The 22,317-nt window shown below is 44.1% G+C and overlaps 1 protein-coding gene across 2 annotated transcripts in view; it reads left to right on the top strand.

The window, feature by feature from the left end:
• The first annotated feature begins 7,965 nt into the window (after positions 1-7,965).
• The window catches only part of OPN5 (opsin 5), a 92,257-nt gene continuing 77,905 nt past the window's right edge, over positions 7,966-22,317 (top strand). Inside the window, exon 1 of one of the 2 annotated variants that reach the window (XM_073674099.1) lies at positions 7,966-8,200. The gene's annotated coding sequence lies outside the window, so the exon portion shown is untranslated. The remainder of the gene's footprint in view (positions 8,201-22,317) is intronic. The other variant, XM_073674097.1, reaches the window with a different exon arrangement.

Genomic DNA, 22,317 nt, shown 5'->3' with positions numbered 1-22,317 from the left:
ATGTGACAGCCCTTGACATATTTGTAGACAGCTATTAAGTCTCCTCTCAGTCTTCTTTTTTGCAAGCTAAACATTCCCAAATCCTGCAACCGTTCCTCATAGGACATGGTTTGCAGACCAGTCACCATTCTGGTCGCTCTTCTCTGAACTTGCTCCAGTTTGTCTATGTCTTTTTTAAAATGTGGTGCCCAAAACTGTACACAGTATTCCAGATGAGGTCTGACCAAAGAGGAGTAAAGACCGATAATGACTTCACGTGATCTAGACTGTATGCTTCTGTTAATACATCCCAGAATTGTATTTGCCTTTTTTGCTGCTGCATCACACTGTTGACTCATGTTCAGTCTATGATCTATTAGTATACCTAAGTCTTTTTCACATGTACTGTTGCTTAGCTCTATTCCTCCCATTCTGTATATGCTTTTTTCATTTTTATTGCCCAGATGTAGTACTTTGCATTTTTCCCTGTTAAAAACCATTCTGTTGGTTGCTGCCCACTGCTCCAGTTTATTTAGGTCTTTTTGAATCCTCTCTCTCTCTTCTCTAGTATTAGCTATCCCTCCTAGCTTTGTGTCATCAGCAAATTTAATCAGTTTACCCTCAATTCCTTCATCTAAATCATTGATAAAGATGTTGAACAATACAGGTCCCAGGACGGAGCCCTGTGGTACCCCACTTGAGACATTCATCCAGCTGGATGTGAAGCCATTTACAACCACTCTTTGAGTCCGATCACTAAGCCAGTTATGAATCCACCTAACTGTTGCCTGGTCCATTGCATACTTGGTCATTTTTTTCAATAAGGATGATGTGAGATACTTTGTCAAATGCTTTGCTGAAGTCAAGATATACTATATCTACAGCATTTCCCTGATCCACCCAGTCAGTGATTCTGTCATAGAAGGAAATTAAGTTAGTCTGACATGACTTGTTAGTTACAAACCCATGCTGACTCTGGTTAATCACTTCATTCTTATCCATTTACTTACATACATGTTGTTTAATAATTTGTTCAAAGATCTTTCCTGGTATAGAAGTCAGACTCACCGGCCTATAGTTCCCTGGGTCCACCTTCTTCCCCTTTTTGAAGATAGGAACAACATTTGCTCTTCTCCAGTCTTCTGGGACTTCTCCTGTTCTCCAAGAATTTTCAAAGATTATGGAGAGTGGTTCTAAAATTTCTTCTACAATCTCCTTCAGTACTCTGGGGTGTAATTCATCTGGACCTGGAGACTTGAACTCATTTATGTTAGCTAAATATTCCCTCACAATCTTTCTGTTTACTGATAACTTGGATTCCTCTATTCCTTTAAAAGGACAGTGAAGATCAGTTGATGTTACATTTTCTTTCTGAGAGAAAACAGATGCAAAATAGGAATTAAAAAGTTCGGCCTTCTCAACATCCTCTCTTACCATTTCTCCATTTTCATCCTGTAAAAATCCTATAGCATCTTTGACTTTTCTTTTACTTTTGACATACCCCCAAAATCCTTTTTTATTGCTTTTGACATCTCTTGCAAGCCTTAATTCATTGTCAGCTTTAGCTAACCTGATACGTGCCTTACAGGATCTGCAGACTGCATTATAATCTTCTTTAGATATGCCTCCCTCTTTCCATTTAATAAACATTTCTTTCTTTCTTTTTAGCATGTGTTTAAGTTCTGTGTTCATCCATCCTGGTTTCCTTAAATGCTTCCCATTCTTCCTACTTTTCGGGATTGTTAACGATTGTGCTTTGAGAATCTCATTTTTAAAAATTTCCCATCCTTCCTGGACATTTTTGTCCTTAAGGACATCCAGCCATTGGATCCCTCCTATTCTCTTTCTGAGTCTCTTAAAATCTGCCTTTCTAAAATCTAACCTTGAAGTTTGAGTCTTCACATGTCTTCCTCCTCTAGTTATCCAAAATTCTATAATAGCATGATTGCTGCCTCCTAGGGTCCCAGCCACCTTTACCTCCTCAACCATTTCCTCCCTGTTTATAAGAATTAGATCCAAAGTAGCAGATCCCCTTGTTTTCTCCCCTACCTTTTGGAAGATAAAGTTGTCAGCAAGAGAGGATAAGAATTTGCTTGACCTGTTAGTTTTACTTGAGAGAGATTCCCAACAAATGTCTGGATAGTTGAATTCTCCCATGACCACTACGTCATATTTTTTGGAGAACTTGGTCATTTGATACATAAAGAGTTCATCCATATCTTCAGCTTGCCCAGGTGGCCTGTAGTAAATGCCTACAATGGTGTCCTTTCCGTTGTTCTCTCCTTGTATTCTTACCCAAACAGTTTCCACAGAACTCCCAGTCTCTGAAGCTTCAATCTCTGTGCAGATATACGCTTTTCTAACATACAATGCAACACCTCCTCCTCGTTTATCAAGTCTGTTTCTTGCAAATAAGTTGTATCCTTTTAGCCTTTTATTCCAATCATGTGTATCGTCCCACCAAGTTTCAGTGATTCCAATGACATCATATTTCTTTTCCTGCATTAGTAGTTCCAATTCTCCTTGTTTGTTGCCCATGCTTTGTGCATTTGTATAAAAACATTTTAGTTTGTGATTGGTTTCTCTTCCTCCCATATTTTTATTATTTAGATTTTTTTGTCTTTGTTCTTCTTTTCCACTTCCAGTAGCAGAGATCTCAATAGTATTTGTCAGCTGTATGGCTTTTTCTGGCCTTTTGCTTCCCTTCCCACATGTTTCTATCTATCTAATCTATGTGTGAAGCTCTATTCTGTCTGTTATAAATTGTCGGGTACAGATGCTGAATTGCCGGCCGGCTTTTTTAAAGAGACGGTGCATGAAAACACTATTATTTTTTTAAATAAATCCTTTACACTAAATGACAAGTTCTGTAAGCAACACTGTCACTGTACTTCATATATATGTGACTGACATGGTTCTATCTACCTAATCTATGTGTGAAGCTCTATTCTTTCTGTTGTAAATTGTCGGGTACCGGTGTATGCCGCTGATGAATTGCCGGCTTTTCATGTCATTCTACATTATTCTTAGTTGTTTTACTTCATGTAGAATTAACCTACAAGGAAAGAAAGGGTTTATTTTCATTCCAATATTTGTGTCCCATTGACTTGCATTGGTTTCCGGTATCGGAATCGGCGATATCCGATACTTTTTGGGTATCGGCCCGATCCAATCCAATACGATATTTCCTGATATCGGAAGGTATCGCTCAACACTAACCACGACCACAATCAGAGAACTGTATAGGTGGTACTTCTGCAGGGGTTCAAAAAATGAGTCAAAAAAGAGGACCATGTTTCATTACCAATTGCTACCGATTGCCCACTACTTTAACATTGTAAATAAAGATCGTATTTTATATTATATATTCTATGACCAAAAATTTTCAAAAAAAGTAAGGTTGGGACGAAAAGTCGAAGGGACCCTGATCATTTCATTATACAGTATATTCTAAGTGAGATCCTCTCCAGTAATCACATCCCACAATGAACAGTGGGAATTAAGGACGCCAGCACAAGGCTGATCACTGATGTGGCTTTATTCTCGAAAGTTGGAAAAGCCTCTTTAACTATATAATTAGGCGTCTCATGAGTGTCTTACACCACAGGTCCCCAATTTGCGCCTCTCAAGCTGTTGTGCAAATGCAACTTAATGTGACTGCTGAGGATAACGCTTCATCCATGGACGACACATCGTTCCGCGACTGATGAAAACAACACATGCCATGGAAATTGTGTCAAAATGCAATTATATTTAGTCATTTGGAGATTATCACAGCATTGTATAAATTATTAGTAACTAAAGGTCAGCAGAAAATGAATGTTCAAACCAAGCACAATCACTCGGTGCACTTTCCTATGCACTAGTTTTTTTTTTTTATTACAGTGGCATGTAAAAGTTTAGGCACCCCTGGTCAAAGTTAGTGTTATTGTGAACAGTTAAGCAAGTTGAAGATGAAATGATCTCTAAAAGGCCTGAAGTTAAAGATAACAGATTTCCTTTGTATTTTAGGCAAAAAATATATATTTTTTAATCTTTTACATTTTAAAAATGACGAAAAAAGGAAAATGGACCAATGCAAAAGTTTGGGCATCCTGCATGGTTAGTACCTAGTAGCGCCCCCTTTTGAAAGTATAACAGCTTGTAAAAGCTTTTTGTAGCAAGACAAGAGTCTTTCAATTCTTGTTTGAGGGATTTTCATCCATTCTTCCTTGGAAAATCCTTCCAGTTCTATGAGATTCCTTGGTCATCTTGCATGCACTGCTATTTTGAGGTCTAGCCACAGATTTTGATTGATGTTCAGAAGAGGGGACTGTGAGGGCCATTGTAAAACCTTCAGCTTGCACCTTTTGAGGTAGCCTATTGTGGATTTTGATGTTTGTTTAGGATCATTAACCATTTGTAGAAGCCATCCTCTTTTCAACTGCAGCTTTTTTACAGATGGTGTTATGTTTGCATCAAGAATTTGTTGAAATTTCATTGAATCCATTGTTCCCTCTACCCGTGAAATGTCCCCTGTACCATCGGCTGCAACACAACCCCAAAGCATGATTGATCTCCCTCCATGCTTAATAGTTGGCGAGATGTTATTTTCCTGAAATTTGGTGGTCTTTTTTCTCCACACATACCTTTGATCATTGTGGCCAAAGACTTCTATTTTAACCTTTTCGGTCGACAGAACTTGTTTCCAAAATGTATCAGGCTTGTTTAGATGTTCTTTTGCATACTTCTGATGCTGAATTTTATGGTGAGGCTGCAGGAGAGGTTTTCTTCTGATGACTCTTCCATGAAGGTCATATTTGTGCAGGTGTCTCTGAACAGTAGAACAATGAACCACAAAGCTAGAGTCTGCTAAATCTTTCTGTAGGTCTTTTGAGGTTAAGCGGGGGTTCTGATTTGCCTCTAGCAATCGTACGAACAACTGTCACTGAAATTTTGCTTGGTCTTCCAGACCTTATCTTGATCTTCACTGTTCCTGTTAACTGCCATTTCTTAATTACATTTCAAACTGAGGAAAGGGCAACTTGAAAACACTTTGCTATTTTCTTTTAGCCTTCTCCTGCTTTATGGGCCTCCACCATTTTCATTTTCAGAGTGCTAGGCAGCTGCTTAGAATAACCCATGGCTGCTGTTTTTTGGCATAAAGTTAGAGGAGGCTTGGTTTTTATAAAGCTGGGAAATTTTCATCACCTGGCATTTCCTAACGATGGTAGTGAACAAGCCATAACCCTAACAGGCTAATTAAGGTCAGAAACCTCTGTCAAAATTATCAAAGCACACAAATCTCCAAGGGTGCCCAAACTTTTGCATAGGCCCATTTCCCTTATTGTAATTTTTTAAAATGAAAAAAAAAAGACAATATATATATTTATTTGCCTAAAATACAACTGAAATATGTCATCTTTAACAATATGCCTTTTAGAGACCATTTAATCTTCAACTTGCTTAACTGTTCACAATAACAGTGATTTTGACCAGGGGTGCCCAAACTTTTACATGCCACTGTATTATTTATATCCGTCTTCCTCTTCTTTGATTGACAGCTCCGGTTTTTACTAGAGTTGGGGCAGGATGAAGGTGCACTGAATAGCTTAGCTACGCCAAGGGTGCACCGAGTGCCTGTGCTTGGTTTGAACAGTCATCTGTGCTGACAGATTCCCTTCAAGATTAATAATAATAATAATAATAATAATAATAATAATAATAATAATATATTATTTGCATTACTATTATTGAACAAATATAAAAATATTGATACAGGAAAAATGTTTCTTTGTACTGTGTTTGCCAGTAGATAGAAAAATATTAAGATTTGAGAGTCCCCAGTGGTTGATACCTTTTAAAGCCTAACTGAAAAGATGGTAACAAGTAACCACTTTCGAGACTACTCAGGTCTCTTCATCAGGCATAGAATAACACAAAATGTGAGGAGTCACATATTTATGCACAACGGGACACAGGAATAATGCTATAGATGAGACAAGTGATGTGAAGCAGAACTATCATTATGGGAGAGGGAGAAAACAGTTGTGGCCGTAAAAATTGGAGATCATAAATAAGTAGCGTGAAAGTTTTATTGTCCTGTGATTGAGGTCTGGTCCATGGTTGTGATGCCCCCAAATGGTTTGAGAAGCACATTCCATAATTAATGTAGACATAAATCCATGTGACATCTTCATTCCTGCTCTGAAAGTGTCACAGGTCACTATAAGTTTGTACTCCCACATTCTTCTGTCTCTCTGAGATGTGACGTTTCCTTTCAATAACAGTATTGGTACTTCCAATAGGTGGCACTAGATTTTAAGTCCTCTTCCTCTCTGAAGAGACAATTTATTTATTTAATTTCCCAGAGGAGCATTCATGGCGTTTAAGTCTCCTCATACTGGTCTACCAGACCTGGCATGTCACTCTCCACAAGGAGAAACCTTACCCCTTAGATCCCTTTTAATTCCAGCAATTTCTTATCCACGATGCAGTGATCAGGGGCCAGGCTACAAATATGTTCGTCCGCAGGTAGATATATTCATTATTCTTTAATTGTGTGGTAATGAAAATTCATCCTTGTTCTAAGTTTTTGCCATGTCTCGCCCACATACAGACCCCCAGCTGGACATTTAGTACATATAATTAAGTACACCCCACTAGATGTGATGCAACTGAAAGTACCTGGAATCTTGTAATCCCATCTCACATCAGGACTACAAGATCCTAGGTACTTTCAGCTGTATCACAACTAGTGTAGTGTAGGGGAGACCGGCCAAAAACTTAGAACAAGGATGAATTCTCATTGCCACCCAATAAAAAAAAGAATAGATCTTCCTGTGGCCAAACATTTTTGTAACTGTGATCACTGCATGAAATTGCTGGTTTTGAAAGGTAACTTCACGTCTCAGAGAGACAGAAGAATGTGGGAGCACAAACTTATGATGACCCTTGACACGTTCAGAGCAGGAATGAATGTGTTGCATGGATTTATGTCTTTCTACATCAATTAAGGAATGTGCTCCACAGACCTGTGGGGACATCACAAACCTGTACCAGACCTCAATCACTGGATAATAAAACTTTCAGCCTTCTTGTCTATGATCTCCTCTAATATTTATGGCCACAACTGTTTCTCCCCTTCCCATACTGATAGTTCTGCTTCACGTCACCTGTCTCATTACTTTATTATTCCTGTGTCCTGTTGTGTATAAATATGTGACGTTTCAGATTTTGTGTTAATTTGAGCCCACTGAAGAGACCTGAGTTATCTCCAAAGTTTGCTATTTGTTACCATCTCTTCAGTTAGCCATTAAAAGGTATCAACCACTGAGGACTCTCAAATTGTAATATTTTTCAAAAATATTGATAAAAGTATAAAATACTGCAGCATTTTTGCAGATGTAATACAAGTTATATTTATTAACTGAGAAAAAAGGGCATTAAACAGTGTGAAATCTACTACTACAAATAATAATAATAAGTATTATTATTATTGTTGATATTAATATAACAGGGCTGTAAAAATAATGGAAGCTGCTATTAATGCTAATTATCAATAATATTACTGATGAGAAATAAGAACAAAAGAGAAAACAGCTGGAAAATGGAAAAAAAGAGAAGTAATTCAGACTACTGCTACTAAATATATTATTTGGATTACTATTTTTAAACAGTTGTAAAAGCATTGATAAAAGCATGAAATACTGCAGCATTTTTTGCAGATCTATAGTAATGTGGATATTTAATACATGGGAATAAGTAGGGGACAGTGTGACTAACACTAATAATATGAATTATTACTATACAGCTATTAATATATCAGAGTTGCAAACATAATGTGGTCTTCCATTAATAATAATCATGTATACACAGCCCCCCGTTATTACACAGCATACAGCAGAGCACTGACCAGCACCCCCTCCTCCTGCTCCAGGCTGACATGCTGGGACAGTAGTAGCAGCGCCTCCTAGAGGCTGCCAGCCGTCACTGCCGGCACAGACACAGCGCTGTCTCCCTGAGGAGGCTCCTTCTTTCCGGGCTGCTCTTATATAAGGAGGCTGCGGCGGCTGCTGGACACGGAGAGACCAGGAGTCCGCAGAGAACTCAGCACTCACCAGCAGCAACTTGTGGCCCCGGAATGTCTGGAAGGAAGAGGAGGCAGTGAGGAAGGTGTGACCGGCCAGGACCGATGCCGCAGGCTCCGGGCTGCACCATGTGAACGCTCCACTCTCCACAGGTAGCTTCAGCTTTCCTCATGAATCACCTGTGTAATGAGCTTCATCTCCGGATCCATGAGACATTGTGTAACGTCAGGGGCTTCATCTGAACTACAATGGATCCTGTTCTGTGCGGTAATCAACGGCCATTATAGCAGATAGATGGATAGATAATATATAGATAGATATGAGATAGATAATATATAGATAGATATGAGATAGATGGATAATATATAGATAGATATGAGATAGATGGATAATATATAGATAGATCATAGATAGATAATATATAGATAGATATGAGATAGATGGATAATATATAGATAGATATGAGATAGATGGATAATATATAGATAGATATGAGATAGATGGATAATATATAGATAGATCATAGATAGATAATATATAGGTAGATATGAGATAGATGGATAATATATAGATAGATATGAGGTAGATGGATAATATATAGATAGATATGAGATGGATGGATAATATATAGATAGATATGAGATAGATGGATAATATATAGATAGATATGAGATAGATGGATAATATATAGATAGATATGAGATAGATGGATAATATATAGATAGATCATAGATAGATAATATATAGGTAGATATGAGATAGATGGATAATATATAGGTAGATTTGAGATAGATGGATAATATATAGATAGATATGAGGTAGATGGATAATATATAGATAGATATGAGGTAGATGGATAATATATAGATAGATATGAGGTAGATGGATAATATATAGATAGATATGAGATAGATGGATAATATATAGATAGATATGAGATAGATGGATAATATATAGATAGATATGAGATAGATGGATAATATATAGATAGATCATAGATAGATGGATAATATATAGATAGATATGAGATGGATGGATAATATATAGATAGATATGAGATAGATGGATAATATATAGATAGATCATAGATAGATAATATATAGATAGATATGAGATAGATGGATAATATATAGATAGATATGAGGTAGATGGATAATATATAGATAGATATGAGATAGATGGATAATATATAGATAGATATGAGATGGATGGATAATATATAGATAGATATGAGATAGATGGATAATATATAGATAGATATGAGGTAGATGGATAGATAATATATAGCTAGATATGAGATAGATAGATAATAGATAGATATGAGATAGATAGATAATAAAGAGATAATAGATAATAAATGAGCTCAGCAGTTCCCTCTGTCAGCTTTGGCAGAGCTGCTGAGCTCAGTGATCGCCTGCAGCGCTGTCACATAATGTCAGTGCTGCGGACAATAACACCTCAGCGTCGGACCTGGAGGCAATTTGTTATTTCTACTGTAAATTAAATTGCAGCCCGCGGACAGGAGTTTTCCAAAACTAGAAAACCCTTTTAAGTTCTTCAACTACAAAATGTTTGTTGTTATTATTTTATGTTATGATAATTTATCTTAAATGGAAAACTCATATTTTCTATATAAAACAAACTGGTGTTGGAAAAAACTGACTAACGTGGTGCATATATGACCCATGAGGAGCTGAAAGCCCCTTGTGCTAGTATATATGAGTAACCTGGCATTAGGTATTATGTCATGTTTTCATTATGTATTTTTTTATTTTAGTATTGGTTGCACATTTCATGTTTTCAGCTTTGATTACCTCGTGTTCAGACAAACAGTAGGGAGTTGCTATGTATGCAATTATATATGATATTGAATGCACTTTAAAGTGATTTATGGGTCTATACTGTGTAACATTGTGATTTCTGCTTATAAAACTTAAGTGTAATGTAATGTTATTCCTGTCCTGACAATGAACGGCTGAGGTGGGAATAGCCCTTTACGCTTTTCTATTTGGTTACTAAAAACTGGTTATTGGGTATGATAGCTTTTGGAGAGGCAGAAGTGAAAAGGATAGTCAGGGTGGGAAGAGAGGCAATGGAGGCATGAGAATCAGTGGAGAGACAAAAAAAATTCAGGGGAGGCTGATGAGATAGAAAAAAGGAAAACAGGAGTGCAGAAGAGTCAAAGAAAGCAGGAGAGTCTGGGGACAAAAAGTCAGAGCAAATAGAGTCAAAGAAGGCAGCAGAGAAAAGGATAAGGGGTCAGGGGAGCACAACAGCCAAAGAAGGGTTAAGAGGTGGGAGACAAAAGACATCAGGGGAGGCAAAAGAGTTAAAGAAGGCAGAAAAATTAGGAGACAAAAAAATAGGAGAGGTAATAGAGTCAAGAGAGGCAGAGAAGATGGGGAAACAAATTCAAGGGAGCTCAACAGAGTCAAGGGAGACAGAAGAGTTAGGGAAAAGGATAGTTAGGGTGGAAAGAAAGGCAATAGAGGCAGAAATGTCAGTGGAGATAAAGAAAAGTCAGGGGAGGCAGGAGAGATAGAAAAAGAAAACAGCAGTGCAGGAGAGTCAAAGAAAGCGAGAGAATCTGGAGAAAAAGTCAGGGGAGGCAAAAGAGTCAAGCAAGCGGACAGAGAAAGGGAAAAATTCAGGGGAGCACAACAGTCAAATAAGGTTGAAGAGGTGGGAGATAAAAAAAAATGTCAGGAGAGGCAAAAGAGTCTGGAAACAAAAAATATGGAAAAAACAGTAGAAATAGGAGGCAAAAGAGTCAAAGAGGGCAGAAGAATTGGGAGACAAAAAATTAGGAGAGGCAATAGAGTCAAGGGTGGCAGAAGAGATGGGGAAACAAATTTGTGGGAGCACAACAGAATCAAGGGAGGCAGAAGAGTTAGGGGAAAGGATAGTCAGGTTGGAAAGAAAGGCAATAGAGGCAGAAGTGTCAGTGGAGATAAGAAAAAAAGTCAGGGGAGGCAGGAGAGATAGAAAAAGAAAACAAGAGTGCAGGAGAGTCAAAGAAACCAGGAAAAAAGTCAGTGGAGGCAAAAGAGTCAAGCAAGGCCGCAGAAAAAGGAGGAGGAAAGAGTCAGGGGAGCTCAACAGTCAAAGAAGGCTGAAGAGGTGGCAGACAAAAATAAGTCAGGAGAGGCAAAAGAGTCTGGAAACAAAAAACATTGGAAAAGCAGTGGGAAACAAGAGGCAAAAGAGTCAAGAAGGCAGAAGAATAGAAGAATTGAAAGACAAAAACTTAGGAGAGGCAATAGAGTCAAGAGAGACAGAAGAAATGAGGAAACAAATACAGGGGAGCACAACAGAGTCATGGAAGGCAGAAAAGTCTGGAGACAAAAAGTCAGGGGAGGCATTAGAGTCAAGGGAATCAGAAGAGATAGGGGATCACAAAAGTCTTTAAAAGTTAGGGATGGCAAAATAGTAGAGGGAGGCAGAAAAGAAAGGAGAAATGTAATTAAGGGGAGCGCCACAGAGTTAAAGAATGGGGAAGAATTAGGAGACAAAAACTCAGGAGAAATAATCAAGTTAAGGCAGGGGAAAAGACAGAGGAGCTCAACAGAGTTTAGAGTGTCTCTGGGGAGGCTGAGAAGGCAAAGGAGACCAAAGATTCATGGAGAAGCAAGAGTCAGGGCAAGCAGGTGTGAGGAGAGGAGAGATACGAGTCAGCAGAGGCATTTTCTGTCTACAGGTAGGATGAATATTCTGCATGTAGAATAGTATCATTGCCATCTAGTGATGACGTACGTGCTTGCCACTACTCGGTATTCGCCCGAGCATCATGGTGCTCGACAAGCTTGGCGCTCGGCGAGTATTTCCGGGTTGCTCGGGCGGGCTGTATCTGAGGGGCACCGTGCGACCTCCTGCTGTATCTGGGTGGTGCCATGCGGTCTTCCTGTGTATCTGGGTGGTGCCATGCGGCCTCCCTGTGTATCTGGGGGGCGCCGTGCGGCCTCCCTGTGTATCTGGGGGGCGCCATGTGGCCTTCCTGTGTATCTGGAGGGCGCCGCGCGGCCTTCCTGTGTATCTGGGGGGCACGGTGTGGCCTCCTGTGTCTGAGGGGCACGGTGCGGCCTCCTGCTGTATCTGGGGGGCGCCATGCAGCCTTCCTGTGTATCTGGGGGGCACGGTGCGGCCTCCTGCTGTATCTGAGGGGCGCCATGGGGCCTCCTGCTGTGTATAGATGGCGCTGTGCGGCCTCCTGCAGTATCTGGGGGTCGCCATGCGGCCTTCTGCTGCATATAGATAGCGCCGTGCGGCCTCCTGCTGTATCTGTGGGGCGCCATGCAGCCTCCTGCTATGTATAGATGGTGCTGTGCAGCCTACTGCTGTGTATACATGACTACATGCGGCCTCCTGCTCTGTATAGATGGCTACGTGCGGCCTCCTGCTGTGTATAGATGGCGCCGTGCGGCCTCCCGCTGTGTATAGATGGCTAAGTGCGGCCTCCTGCTGTGTATAGGTGGCGCCGTGCAGCCTCCTGCTGTGTATAGATGGCTTCGTGCGGTCTCCTGCTGTGTATAGTTGGCGCCGCGTGGCCTCCTGCTGTGTATAGATGGCTACGTGTGGCCTACTGCTGTGTATAGATGGCGCTGTGCGTCCTCCTGCTGTTTATAGGTGGCTATGTGCGGCCTCCTGCTGTGTATAAATGGTGCCGTGCATCCTCCTGCTGTTTATAGATGGCTACGTGCGGCCTCCTGCTGTATATAGATGGCACCGTACGGCCTCCTGCTGTGTACAGATGGCGCCGTGCGTCCTCCTGCTGTTTATAGATGGCTACGTGCGGCCTCCTGCTGTGTATATATGGCTACTTGCGGCCTCCTGCTGTGTATAGATGACACTGTGCGGCTTCCTGCTGTGTATAGATGACACTGTGCGGCCTCCTGCTGTGTATAGATGGCTATGTGCGGCCTCCTGCTGTGTATAGATGGCTACGTGCGGCCTCCTGCTGTGTATAGATGACACCATGCGGCCTCCTGCTGTGTATAGATGGCGCCGTGCGGCCTCCTGTTGTGTACAGATGATACTGTGCGGCCTCCTGCTGTGTATAGAAGGCTACGTGCGGCCTCCTGCTGTGTATAGATGACACTGTGTGGCCTCCTGCTGTGTATTGATGACACTGTGCGGCCTCCTGCTGTGTATAGATGGCTACGTGCGCCCTCCTGCTGTGTATAGATGGCTACGTGCGGTCTCCCGCTGTGTATAGATGGCTACCTGCGGCCTCCCGCTGTGTATAGATGGCAACGTGCGGCCTCCCGCTGTGTATAGATGACTACGTGCGGCCTCCCGCTGTGTATAGATGGCTATGTGCGGCCTCCTGCTGTGTATAGATGACTACGTGCGGCCTCCCGCTGTGTATAGATGGCTACGTGCGGCATCCCGCTGTGTATAGATGATACTGTGTGGCCTCCTGCTGTGTATAGATGGCGCCATGCCGCCTCCCGCTATGTACAGATGGCTACGTGCTGCCTCCCACTGTGAATAGATGGCGCAGCGCGGCCTCCCGCTGTGTACAGATGGCTATGTGTGGCCTCCCGCTGTGTATAGATGGGGCCGCGCGGCCTCCTGCTGTGTATAGATGGCGCCGTGCGGCCTCCCGCTGTGTAGAGATGGCTATGTGCGGCCTCCCGCTGTGTATAGATGGCGCCGTGCGGCCTCCCGCTGTGTACAGATGGCTACGTGCGACCTCCTGCTGTGTATAGATGACACTGTGCGGCCTCCTGCTGTGTATAGATGGCTATTTGCGGCCTCCTGCTGTGTATAGATGGCTACGTGCGTCCTCCTGCTGTGTATAGATGACTACGTGCGGCCTTCTGCTGTGTATAGATGACACTGTGTGGCCTCCTGCTGTGTATAGATGGCTATGTGTGGCCTCCCGCTGTGTATAAATGGAACTGTGCGGTCTCCTGCTGTGTATAGATGACACTGTGCAGCCTCATGCTGTGCATAGATGGCTACGTGCGGCCTTCTGCTGTGTGTAGATGGTGCAGTGCGGCCTCCTGCTGTGTATAGATGGCTACGTGTGGCCTCCTGCTGTGTACAGATGACACTGTGTGGCCTCCTGCTGTGTATAGATGACACAGTGCGGCTTCCTGCTGTGTATAAATGGCTACGTGTGGCCTCCTGCTGTGTATAGATGACACTGTGCGGCCTCCTGCTGTGTATAGATGGGGCCGTGCGGCCTCCTGCTGTGTATAGATGACACTGTTCAGCCTCCTGCTGTGTATAGATGACACTGTTCAGCCTCCTGCTGTGTGTAGATGACACAGTGCGGCTTCCTGCTGTGTATAGATGACACTGTGAGGCCTCCTGCTGTGTATAAATGGCTACGTGCGGCCTCCTGCTGTGTATAGATGGCTACGTGCGGCCTCCTGCTGTGTATAGATGGCTACGTGCAGCCTCCTGCTGTGTATAGATGACACTGTGCGGCCTCCTGCTGTGTATAAATGGCTATGTGCGGCCTCCTGCTGTGTATAGATAGCTACGTGCGGCCTCCTACTGTGTATAGATGGCTACGTGCGGCCTCCTGCCGTGTATAGATGGCTATGTGCGGCCTCCCGCTGTGTATAGATGGCTACGTGCGGCCTCCTGCTGTGTATAGATGGCTACGTGCGGCCTCCTGCTGTGTATAGATGGCTACGTGCAGCCTCCCGCTGTGTATAGATGACACTGTGTGGCCTCCTGCTGTGCATAGATGGCACCATGCGGCCTCCCGCTATGTACAGATGGCTACGTGCTGCCTCCCGCTGTGTATAGATGGCGATGCGCGGCCTCCTGCTGTGTACAGATGGCTACGTGCGGCCTCCCGCTGTGTATAGATAGCTACATGCTGCCTCCCGCTGTGTATAGATGGCGCCATGCGGCCTCCTGCTGTTTATAGATGGCTACGTGCGGCCTGCCGCTGTGTATAGATGACACTGTGTGGCCTCCTGCTGTGTATAGATGGCGCCATGCGGCCTCCCGCTATGTACAGATGGCTACGTGCTGCCTCCCGCTGTGTGTAGATGGAGCCGTGCGGCCTCCCGCTCTGTACAGATGGCTACTTGCGGCCTCCCGCTATGTATAGATGGTGCCGCGCGGCATCCCGCTGTGTATAGATTGCTACGTGTGACCTCCTGCTGTGTATAGATGGCGCCGTGCGGCCTCCTGCTGTGTATAGATGGCTACTTGTGGCCTTCTGTGTATACGAGGTTTATATGGCAGCTCATATTGTATGTAGGGTCTCATACTGTAGATAGGGGGATGTCAGAATACTTAATTGTTCTCAATATTAAGTCATACAATCAATGTAAAAAAAATAATTATAACTAACATATTAATATTGTGCAGAATTAATTCCACATAAACTATCACATGATCTTTCAAACGGGGATCATGTGACATGTCATGTGATATATCGGGTGTGTGTTGGGGGGGCCCACGCCTTCTAAACTGCTCGGGGCCCTTGCTACTCTTAATCCACCCCTGTTTAAGATGGACACTGGAAGAACACTACCTAATACACAATCTCTCCCTCCCTGTACTCTGACTTTGTTGTGTGTCTTCAGCTCTGAAAAGAGCTATTTTTGGTGGTATTATGGAGCTAGTGAGCGGCTCCTTTAAACACTGAACTAGTGTACACTGCAGGTAGCCCTTAAAAGGGCTTTTATTTTATCAAGAGGCCTAAACACTCTCCCTAGCAGCTCAGCGATCTCTCCCTATGCTTATAGAACGCAGGCTCCAGACGCAATGTGCACAAAATGGCGGCAGCAGGGCTTAAATAGACCCTATGACGCTGGACGGCCAGCTAGTCACAGTAATGCCACAACCAAGATGTCTGCGGCATTACTGTGATTGGTTAAGAAGCCCAGCATGTTTAGTGGCTGCAAAGGAGGCGCCAAAACTGCAGGGCGGGACATCTGAATATAGTGAGGTGATTACACAAATACTTGCAATATAACGAGTAACCCGAATACCGTACTATCCGTGCGAATAACGAATACACTCGCTCATCACTAATTGTACCATTTAAAATTGGAGAGCTCCCCTCCTTAAAGATCTGCACCAGCCTGCGACCACAGGTCTAGTAATTTTCTTTTGTATATCCATTTTATTTTATATGATTGTATATACTGTATAGTATTGTCCCTTTTTGTAATAACTTTTGTATATTTTATATACACAGCCTACTTTGTGGATTAAATATATAACATTTTATAGCTTTGTTCCTCTTGATCTGTAAACCGCACCCCTGAAGCCTCATGAGGCTATACGTTACCAGTAAAGGTTGTCCAATTGGCCTGTAGAAAAGATTGGTGGTGACAGCTGGATTTTCTTGGATTATTGCGGAGCTTGGTGGTGACCATACCGAAGTATATATACCCGTGGGTTGGAATCGGATGTGTGTATACTATACGTTCACTGTGTAGTGTTTGATAACATCATAATGTCAAAGTGAGCTCACCATAGAAATTGATAGTAACCAAATGGTTAGCCACAGCCATTTAAAACCACAGTTCACTGACAAATCTTTCAAGGTATTTTTGGATATTAAAAAACAAAAATGATCCCTCTTAATCATTTGTGATCTGGTACACTGTTCTGTGCATCACACTGGTTCAAACTGATGGTGTCGCTGTCAGAGGTAACATCATCCTGCTGTGGCTAAAATAAATGATATGCAAAGGAGGAAAATTGTGACCTGCATTTCTTAGAACTGGTGGTGGAGTTTCTGCTGCAAGCAGCTACCACATTTTTTCTCTTGCCATGCATTTTGTACAATACCATAATTTACTTTTGACAACCTTTTAACTCCAGTTATTCAACCCTTGAGAAAACAGATGTAATAATAAATGCTAGGCAGGTACAGCTACATCATATCACTGATCAATCATCATCAGTCTGACACTGCTGTTATCACCTCTTCTATTTCTCTCTACCCCTATCAATTGAATCCCTGTATTATTCACTGACTACTAAGCTCCCAATCATCATGGATCCAGTGAGACAGTCCTATGTTGGGGTATATGTCCCTACTTTCACTCTGTGCCTGCGATGTTTCCTGTCGGCTAACTGGCTGTGTTACTGTGGAGTTTTTTGCTTTGTAGTTCCTGCTCCTCAGACTCCAAGGGAGGAGTCAACATGTCTGTGCTCTGTACATACTTGCATTCATTTCATAAACTCATGCTTCACTTTTCCTGAAGTTAAGTCTTCTCTGGGAATTAAACACCCAACCTCTTGCATGGCAGTCTGCAGCTGCAGCAATGAGCCATGCCAAGACAGCAGTGCCAAGTATAGGAGTATATACTCAAATGTAACAGGTATTCTTTATTAAAAGGCACATTGTACTGGTACATAGAGCTACAACTCTGTATACTAGTGCATATCTATGTACCTGTATTCTAGATGTAAAATAAAAGATGGACATATTTTTCTTCCATTTAAATTAATAATATAAAAGGAACAATAATTACAATAATGACATTTCAGTGCACTGAAAATATATCACAGATCAGCAAATAATGCAGACATATTTGGTATCCTTTAATTGTAGCAACTAGTGTTGAGCGAACATGCTTGACACTGCTCGGTACTCGCCCGAGCATCACGCTACTCGGGATGTTCGGCGAGCACTGAGCATTTCCGGGTTACTCAGGCGGGAGCTCGGGTCTCCGCCCTGCATGTTTGGCGCTCTTTACAGAGCCAATGAACATGCAGGGATTGCCAGCCAGTCACTGTAATGCTGCAGCCATGTTGGTTGTGGGCATTACAGTGATTGGCTGGCCGCACAGCATCACCTCGAGTATTTAAAACGGGGCGCCGCCATCTTGGACACAGTCGCTCCGGATTAGACAGTGTAGGGACAGCGCTGCTGATTTAGGGAGAGATATAAACTGCGAAATAGTTAGTGTAGGGTCTGTAAAGGCTGCCAGAACAAACAAACAGTCCTTTTCAGGACTAATATCCATCCCAGATACCAGGCAGGCAGGCTGTATAGGAGACACAGTGGTTATACCAGCAAACGCTGCATTACAGTCCTGTGTGCTCCTGTTGCTGAAATTGCTGGACGTAGCACCAGGTGTCGGGGGCCAGGAAAAATCCTTTTTTTTTCATCTAAATCCTCCTTTTTTTTTCCTTCTTCACACTGTACAAATACCCGTCTTATTAACCTTTTGGTGTGTCCCCCCCCCCCCAAAAAAAAAAGCGTGTCTCTGATTTTTCAGACACAAATATAACTGTTGAAAATAGTCTGGTGTAGGCTAGAGAAACAGAAGTGTTGTTTTGCGCTTCCACGGTTCAAACCTCTGTATTATCCATTTTGGGCCATTTGTATCTAAAAAAAAAAAAACAGTTTGAGTGTGTCGCTCACAGTTCAGCCGCAAATATCTCTATATATATCTGTTGAAAATAGTCTTGTGTAGGCCCGACATCCCAGTGTGGTTTCGCAGTTCCACGGGTCAAATCGCTGTACTATCCAGTTTTGGGCCTTTGGTATCTAAAAAAAAAAGCAGTTTGAGTGTGTCGCTCACTGTTCAGCCGCAAATATCTCTATTTAAAAAAGTGTGGTATACCCCAGTAAACAATAACTGTTGTTTTCCTCTTCCACGGTTCTAATCTACTCTTTATTACCCTTTTTCCATTGATAGTGCAAGTGTAAGCTATTTTACTTCATTTACAATGGGCTAGGCGCGTGGCAAGGGACGTGGAAGTGGACGTTCTGGTGATGGTTCGTGCAGAGGACGGGGCCGTGGCCAAGGTGAAAATGTGCCACAACCAACAGCCACATCTTCTCGCTCCCACTTCTTGACCGAATTACTAGGGAAGCACAGAACCACACCAGTATTGAGAACTGATCAGTGTGAACAGGTTTTTAATTGGATAGCAGATAATACTTCCAGTTACCTGGGCACCACCACCTCCGGTCTGTCTTCCACACGGTCAACTCTTAGTAGCCGTGAGTCTCGACCGCATACTCCTCCTCACCCTGATGCTCCTTCCTCCCACCATGCCGAGTGTCGTCAGACAGCAAGTGATCCCACACTTGGACACTCTGAAGAGCTGTTCACTGGTCCATTTCCATATTTGGGCCCCTCGCCTGATACTCTTGAAGTGGTGGAAGAGGAGATCCCATGTTGCGATGCCCAAATATTTGAACAGCCACGGCCACAGGAAGTCGACGTTGGCAATCTGTCGCAAGAGGTGGACGATGACGAGACACAATTGCCAGGAAGTGAGGAGGAGGATCGTGGTGCGCAAGTGGAAGAGGAGGAGGTGGTGGATGATCTAGTAACTGACCCAATGTGGAAGGAGGACATGCAGAGTGAGGCCAGCAGCACACAGGGGGAGGGAGGCAGAGTACCCCAACAGGCAGGAAGAAGCAGTGTGGTGGCCGCAGACAGAAGGCAGGCAACCGTTCCCCGTAACACCAACATGAGGGACGTTGCCAGTACAAGCGGTAGGTCTTCCAGAGTCTGGAATTTTTTTAAAGACTCTGCTGATAACCCCAAAAAGGCCATATGTTCCACCTGCCATGCCAGCATCAGCAGGGGTGACAAAACTACCAGCCTGACCACCACCAGCATGATCAGGCACATGGCAGCAAAGCACCCAACTTTGTGGGGCCAAACCCAGGGTCCACGACCAGTGTCAGCGGGTGTCACCACTGCTTCTTCCACTGTTGTGCGTGCAATAGAACCCCCTGTTGTGTGTGCAAGGCAATCCCCTGTCCATACTGCATGTAAAGATGCCCCCTCCTCTCAGTCTTCACTTGTTATGGCAGTTTCTCAAGAAACAGCATCAACGTCCACGTCCCACCGCAGCGTTCAATTGTCCATATCCCAGACCTTTGAACGAAAGCGGAAATTCGCAGCTAACGCCCCACAGGCCACAGTCCTAAATTCGCACATTTCACGACTGCTTGCATTGGAAATGCTGCCTTTTAGGCTGGTGGAGACGGAATCCTTCCGCAATCTTATGGCGGTGGCCGTCCCTCGGTACTCGGTCCCCAGCCGACACTATTTTGCCCGGTGTGCCATCCCCGCACTACACAAGCACGTGTCCCAAAGCATCTGCCGTGCCCTCAACAACGCAGTTACTGGGAGAGTCCACCTGACAACGGACACGTGGACAAGTGCTTGTGGCCAGGGACGGTACATCTCTCTGACGGCACACTGGGTAAACATAGTGGAAGCCGGGACCCAGTCGGACCTTGGGACGGAACACATCCTTCCCACACCGAGGATTGCGGGCCCAATGTCAGTCAGAGTTGCCCCCACCGTGTACAGCTCCTGCGCCTCCTCCTCCTCCTCATGTTCAGCCTCCATCTCAGATATCACCAGATCAGTTACAAGCTGGAAGCATTGCAGTACTGCCTCCGCCAAGCGGCAACAGGCTGTGCTGAAACTCATAAGCTTAGGTGATAAACCTCACACTGCTTGTGAGTTGTGGACAGCTGTGAAAGAGCAGGCAGATCTGTGGCTGAGACCGCTGAACCTACATCCCGGCATGGTCGTGTGTGACAATGGCCGTAACCTGGTGGCGGCTCTGAGGCGAGGTGAGATCACACACGTACCATGCCTGGCTCATGTGCTTAACCTCGTGGTTCAGCGGTTTCTTAAATCGTACCCCGAGTTGCCAGATCTGCTCATGAAAGTACGCCGCCTGTCAGCTCATTTTCGCAAGTCGGCTACAGCTTCCGCCGGCCTTGCTGTGTTGCAGCAGCGTTTGCAGCTTCCGGCACACCGACTGGTGTGTGATGTCCCCACACGTTGGAACTCTACCCTCCACATGTTGCAAAGGATTTGTGAGCAGAAGAGAGCAGTTGTGGAGTACCAGCTGCAACAAGGCCGTCGATATTCAGGTCAGACTCCACACATAAGACCTCAGGAGTGGACCTGGATGTCTGACATATGTACCATCCTGACAAACTTTGAGGAGGCCACCAAGATGGTGAGTGGCGATGATGCCATCATTAGTGTCAGCATCCCACTTGCCTGTCTTTTGCAACTCTCTCTGCAGAGAATTAAAGAGGAGGCATTGCAGCCAGAGTATGATGAGATGGATCAAGAAGCCGTAGCGGGCGATTACACACAGCCCAGCCTCATCTCATCCCAACGTGCATTGGGGGACAATGAGGGAGAGGAGGAGGAGGAGGAAGAACAGGAGCTGCTATCATGCGTTGTAGACGGTAGTACCTGTACAAGTGTCATACCGTCGGTTCAGCGTGGGTGGCCTGAGGACAGGGGGGAGGAGGAAGAGGAGGAGGAGGAGAAGGAGAGCATGGTCAGTCGTCATCTTGGTGAGGACACGGAAATCTTGCCCGTTACCAGTCTGGCACGCATGGCTGACTTTATGTTACGCTGCCTTAACCGTGACCCTCGCGTTGTCAAAATGTTGGGTGACAGTCATTACTGGATGGTGACACTTGTAGACCCCAGCTAAAAGGAGAACTTTCACTCTCTTATTCCTGAGGTGGAGAGGTCTACAAAAATGGGGCAATACCAGAAGGCCCTTGCTGCAGAACTCTTAAAAAAATTCCCATCTGAACACGCTAGCGGCAGAGGTCACAGTTCGTTGCCCAAACAAGGCGTACAGGCGAGAGAGATGCAACTCCAATCCAGCAGAGGCAGGGGAACACTGTCAACGTTCTGGGACAGTTTTCTGACACCCGCCCAGCTTACAGGCCCTGAGGCGCGGGGTACTCTCACAAGGAGTGGAAAGTTTCAAAAGATGGTGAGGGAGTACCTTGCTGATCGTACCAGCGTCTTCCGTGATTCCTCTGTGCCTTTTAATTATTGGGTATCCAAGCTGGACACTTGGAATGAACTCGCTCTGTACGCCTTGGAGGTCCTGGCCTGCCCTGCCGCTAGCGTGTTATCGGAGCGTGTTTTTAGTGCCGCTGGGGGAATTATAACTGATAAGCGCACTCGCCTGTCAACTGACAATGCTGACAAGCTGACCCTTATCAAACTGAACAAGGGCTGGATTGGGCCAGACTTCTCATCACCACCAAATGACAGCAGAGTAACATAAAGTCAAATCCACTGTGTTATTTCGGGAGGTGTATTCACATGCACCGCTTCACACCCACACATGGGTATACGCTTCCTCGTTTCGGCTGTTTAATCTCCTTCTCCTTATCCTCAGCCTCCACCACCACTATACCACCAGGGTGCCAGCATTGCAAGTTCCTCCATCCTTATTTTTGGCAGCTTTTGCTTGCAAGGCATAAGCAAATACTATGGGACACCCACTCACCAATAATGGGACTTATGTTTGTAATATG

Source organism: Phyllobates terribilis, unplaced genomic scaffold (assembly GCF_046119375.1).
Source record: "Phyllobates terribilis strain yellow unplaced genomic scaffold, ASM4611937v1 Scaffold_3__8_contigs__length_932513732, whole genome shotgun sequence".
Lineage (NCBI taxonomy): Eukaryota > Metazoa > Chordata > Amphibia > Anura > Dendrobatidae > Phyllobates > Phyllobates terribilis.
The sequence above is the reverse complement of the archived record's forward strand: the minus strand, read 5'-3'. Positions and strand labels throughout refer to the sequence as shown.